This window comes from Sinocyclocheilus grahami, unplaced genomic scaffold, assembly GCF_001515645.1.
Source record: "Sinocyclocheilus grahami isolate Dianchi unplaced genomic scaffold, SAMN03320097.WGS_v1.1 scaffold15.1, whole genome shotgun sequence".
NCBI classification, from domain to species: Eukaryota; Metazoa; Chordata; class Actinopteri; order Cypriniformes; family Cyprinidae; genus Sinocyclocheilus; species Sinocyclocheilus grahami.
In genome coordinates this window covers 2793053-2798073 of record NW_015505194.1, presented here as the reverse complement: position 1 = coordinate 2798073, position 5021 = coordinate 2793053, and the positions used below count along the sequence as shown (strand labels likewise).

The 5021-nt window shown below is 40.7% G+C and overlaps 1 pseudogene; it reads left to right on the top strand.

Annotated features, from left to right (window-relative positions):
- The window catches only part of LOC107602609 (uncharacterized), a 48911-nt pseudogene that overhangs the window by 2826 nt on the left and 41064 nt on the right, over nucleotides 1-5021 (top strand).

Here is a 5021-nt window from a genome sequence, read left to right as displayed (position 1 = left end):
GGGGGGGGTACTGTAACAGATCGGCCAGGCTCCACCACCACCCAATCACAACGATCCCTCTCACCTGAGTTCTGAGCACCTGCACCTGTCACCAATCAAACACCTCATTACCAGCCTGCATAAAAGCACACACCTCAGACACCCTCACCATCCGGTCTCGTATACACATAGAGGACTCAATGACTTTGCTACTACTTCCATTTGAATACTTCCTGCCTTACTTCCTACCTGCATTCCAGCTCCTGTACAGCCAAAGACCCGGTTTACCCCGCTCATCATATCCTTCGAACTATTCCCTCACCATCACATCCTCTGAACCCTACCCCAGTACTCTCTGTGACCCAATAAACCTATTTGATTTATACTAACCTATTGCGTCAGACCTATTCCGTTACACCCAGAAGGCAGATCATGACCTGTTCGGCCTACAAGGTGAAGGTTTTGACGTGCAGGAAAACATGACTGTGAGATGTACTGGCAGAAGAAAGTAGTCACTGTTCTGGATAGTAGCCCTACTACACCATTGTCTCAAGCAGTGAAAGTGTTTCTACAGAGTAAACAACAGTGTTGTGTAAGTTACTCAAAGTAATCCACTACAAATTACTAATTACTACTTTAAAATTGCAATTTGATTGCATTACTGATTACTGCATTTAAAAAGTAATCAGATTACTAATTCCTTTACTTTAAAGTTTTCTTTACTTTTCAAGTTTTCAAACCTAAAAAATACTCAACAAAGTGAAACTCAGTTCTTTCAGTAATTTAATATTGACTGAAAAAAAACAGCAACTTGAATGATCACCTGCATTTTTTTCCTGATAACAGCGACGATAACTTAAAATATTCCGCCCTTTTTGATCATACAGATAAGAGTAATACATCAATTGAAACTGTAAAATGTCTAAACTGATAAAGTAATCCATATGAAACCAGCGCGAGGTCCAGTCTTTTGTCCAAATACCCACACTTGCGGTCTTGGCCACTTGAGAGTGTGTGCGCGTGACAGGAAGTAAGTGCGCAAGACTGTCCTAGGTCTTAAAAAACGGCAAAGCGCAGTGCCCTTAATGCACAAATCCACACTATCGCGAATACTGCTCCGGAGCGCTATTCGAGGCTTAGTGTATCCCATCATGCATCATGCTCTGGAAATAAATCGTGAGACTTTTTGGCGAGATCTCGCGAGAGGTCACGGAAACCTTTCCAATGTAAGTTAAATATTTATATAATAATTAGATATTACATATAATTTGGTAGAAAAACTGTGTTTTTACATTTTATTGGTGCAAAGATGAGTAGATTGTACAACATTTGCTACTGCTTTTTATCACTTAAAGGTCCCATATTGTCAAAACAGAAATTTCCTAAAATGTCTAAGGGCTATGTAACTACCATATAAGTTTCAAAACAGTCAATCCACAGACAAATTCACACAGCCTGCATAAAGTAGCTGTGCCTTTTCATGAGCTGTTTTTGACATCTGAAAAAGGTGACATCAGAACTACGCAGTCACCACACTCAGTCACCACCCAGCGCACTGCCCACAGTCCCACTCTCCTTTTGCCAAACCCCCAGACAACATCGCGTCCATGCCAATGCTGAGCAACAACAACACGGAAACATGTCAAGAAAACGCTGTTCAGTCGATGGATGTCAGGAAACTACATCATAGCACAGGCTTCCGAATTATGGGCCGATATACTATGCCATCGTCCATCGCCTATGGCTGATAGACTTCACGATGTTGAGCCGGTGTACCGACGAAACATGCTACCTTTCAGATTGTGCTACCAAAAATATATTTACATTGTTTTAAGGGTAAGTTTAGGGTAAGGGAAGGTGTAGACGGGTAGGTTTAGGGTAGGGGTAGGTATGGACATTTAAAAAAAGCCTCAAACCACATGAATAAGATGCTGGTAGCACAATCTGATAGGAAGCATTTTTCACTATCGATTTGTGCTACCTGTAATTTTTTATGGGAGGTAGCACAATCTGAGCGGGTAGCACAAATCGTCAGAACACCGGCATCGTGATCCTCCCCTCCTCCCTTCCCCCCTCCCCCACAATCTGGCCGCATCCCAGTACCATGTTCGGAAAGAAAATGAGGTGTACTACAGAACCCCTAAAGTTAATAAATACCAGATGAGAGGAAAATATATATTTCAATATTTTCTCTCGCAGTTATATCATTGGGTAATTATACTCTTTAAATTGCGGGCATCAGGCAGGGAGCCGCTATTATGCCTGGCATTGAAACATTTTGAATGCACGATTTTAGTTTCACTTTCACTTTCGAGCTTCGCAGTACTTTGTTTATACTATGGAGCGGCAGTACTTACCACACATTTTACAAGATTAGATGTTTGTCAGTGGTGCTTAGGATCTGCAATTCACCATCTTCCTCAGTCATCTCTCCTTACTCTGTTTATGTGGAAAGTTAAATTTTATGTAGCCTACTGTAATATAACAGGCATTATGTAATGTCCGCAACCTGTAATAAACTTCTCACACATTTTATGTTACATTATGGAGCCAGCATAATCTGAAATTATAGTTTGTAAATGGTTATGCAACGCTAACGTGATACTAACGTGTTGCTAACTTGATGCAGAGGTGTTTTATCAGTAGGAAAGCAATAGTTACGTAGATTACTGCATTCGGTTTTTGAAAAAAAAAATGTATTACCATTCTGAAACATTCTGCTGTAAGCGCATTTGATGAGGTGGTTGGTTGTCGCCTTTCGTCGCCGATTCGGGGTCTGAGTCCGGCTCAAACATGTAAGGCCGGAAAACATTTCCCTCAGCAGTGGCCATCATTACAGGTGTTTCTATTTATAAGTGTTTCTATTTTTCTATTTGCCATAGCAGCCTACAGCACACATTACCCTAGTTACCTGTGGTTGGCCTGGCCATGCGTCACTCAGAAAACAACAGGCCAATCAGAAGAGAGGCTCATGAACATTAATTAGACAGGCCAAAATTGACCTGTTCTAAGCAGAGCTCCTGAGAAAGGAGCTGTAAAAATATATTTCGATGGTTTTTGGTACTTATACCGCAAATATATGTTCTTAAGAACATCAAAACCTAAAATAAAACTCCAGAAAGGTGTATAATATGTGACCTTTAATTAGAAGGACCACAAATTAAAATTATGTCATGTTATAGGGACTACTGAACAGACATTTAGAAGTTAAAATGAAAATAAAGCTATGTAAATGTAACAAACGTTCATAGATCGAGAAGGAGGTGGGAACCGGTGAACATTTAATTAAAAATCTTTAATATACAAATAAACAAACACAAAATGAAAGTTAAGCGGCAGCCCCTCACGGAAGACTGCCTCACACAAAACACCAAATAAAGTCCAGTCCTGGTCGTCACTCCTCCTTTTATCCTTCCGGAGCTCCACCATGGGACTCGAGACCAGTGAGTGGCACATGTGTCACTCATCATCATTTACTCCATTGGCCTCGCTCTGCTCCCACGGCTCTCGGCCCCACCCCACTCTCACTGTAAACACTTACATTTTTACAGCAATATAAGTGTGTCCCATCAGGTAACGAAAAGTTCGACACACACTTGTGGTCTTCATCCTCACTAGAACACTTGGGCCAAATACAGGAAATACATCATATAAGTTGTCAAGTGGTCAAAAAAGGAAATGGAGACGCGTCGTCCATCTTTTTTTACAGTCTATGGTCTGAGCCATAGACTGTATAAAAGCGGTCTGAGCTCATTATCTGTAATGTGATCACACCCACGTCCCACACGGTAATCATCCCCGTGAGACGCGCGAACCTGTAAACGCCCCCATCACCTTCGTAAACAAAGTAGCAGTCAAGTTCATCTAGGCTACTTTTCATTTTTGGAAGAAGATGAGCTGTGAGGAATAGCCTAAGCCTTGTATTTACCTCGTATTTATTTGTATGAGATCATTCTGGTAAGTCATTTATTCTTACTAATATTAATGTTATTGTGAAATATATAGTTTTGTTATTGTTTCCCAAACTATAATGCCAGACTAAAATATGTGAAATTGAGTGCAACATTTTGAAATGTGATAGGCAACTTTTCATTGCATTTAAATGTAACGTTACGACTCGTCTGCATTGTAGCTCGCAATCTCTGATGATTTATTAAAGGGCATATTGACGTGCAAAACATGATTTCAAAATGCATTTACTTAATATTTTTTCAACATCTGCATTTGTAACTTAAAGGTGCAATAGGTGATTGTCTTCAGAAAATTTTTTTGTTATGCTGGTTGAAAGTCTCTTCACATCCGGATAGCAATCATTAAGTTAAGTGGTCTAAATGTATTTATCTGTATTTATATATTCTGTGGAAGGTGTAGGATCAAGAAATGTTCGTCCAATCAAAACGCTCGGTCCGAGCGTTTTAATTGGCTTTCCTACCTGCCTGTCAACGTATGTATTAGCATACCTCTGCGCACCCTGTTCGCGCAGACAGGATACGTCATCAGCGCGTTCACGCACGCTGTGCAGACAGAGCGAGAATGGCAGACAAACATCAACAAGCCGATCTTCCTTCATGGTATTGTAGTACTTTTACTAACTGTACTATAAAGTTTTCTCACCGGTGAATGACACATGATGTAGCCCAGCGGTTCTCAACTCCAGTCCTCGCGCAAGGGAAGCAGGGAAAATCCGTTAAAGTTTACTTCACTTCGGAACATTCATTCATGGATTTGCACTGCGCAGCATCTTCACACACAGACGAAACTTACTAGAGAAGTGTGAAGTGTGACATAATATATCTCTGTAAATAAATACTATTTAAATTCACGTCACGTCACACTTTAATGCCCTTTGTATGGAACAGCTCGCTTCGAACTAGAATCATGGCGGAATATCCGGTGATGTACACTTCCCAGTCACGGTAGAATAGAACAAACGTCACATGTGATAAGAGATACATATGAAATGTGCAGAGCAGGAGGGCGCGAGGACTGGAATTGGTAACCGCTGATGTAGCCTATTGTAGTAATATTGTCTCTGGTATTCT